Below are 746 nucleotides of genomic sequence, written 5' to 3'. Positions count from 1 at the left end.
GTAACATGGTGAGAGACACCAGAAAGGCAGGATGGGCCATTGAGAGCATAAACTCATTGCGGTATAGGGAGGAATAATGACTAGTTAAGCATTTAAGCAGAGTGACAGGGCTGTTATGAGCCAATTTACAAATGACAGGAAGTCCAGAGTCCAGGTTTTGCCTTAAAAAAACTTATAGTTGTCCTGATGATGCTATATTTAGATACATGATTAATAGGAGCATAATTGATGAGAATTTGCTGCTTCCAAAAGGAACCGTAAATGATGATAGCACTGAACCAAGCCAGGTTTGAGGTTATCTCTAAATCATCCTGGAGAGGCCCAGGAATAGATATGTTTGATTAGATATGGAGGGTCCTCGAAGCCTGTAGGTTTTGAAGAGGACTGTAGAGGGGGATAAAATGAGAGCTTTGATAAATGTAGCCCTATCTCAATGTCACTCAAAGAAAGAAAAATCCTAGCTCCTGTATATATCTGCATATATAGGTTTTAATATGNCCACACTACTATAGCCATTACCACCCACAAAGAAATTCCACTTAGTATTCTCTTTGTTCTGAAAGGTCTGGGAGAATTCATGCTTCTAATTCACCAACTAAATCTCAGATAATCTATCTACCAATTATTCTCATGCATCATTGATCATACAGAAAGATTATATGTTTGATCCATTATTTTTTCCAGTTGTGGAGAATATGTGCACCTGCTTGTAATTTGTGGCTTGCATTTGATGACTGATTGGTTTA

This window comes from Crocuta crocuta, unplaced genomic scaffold (assembly GCF_008692635.1).
Source record: "Crocuta crocuta isolate KB4526 unplaced genomic scaffold, BGI_CrCroc_1.0 scaffold609, whole genome shotgun sequence".
NCBI lineage: Eukaryota > Metazoa > Chordata > Mammalia > Carnivora > Hyaenidae > Crocuta > Crocuta crocuta.
Note: the sequence above shows the minus strand (reverse complement) of the source record.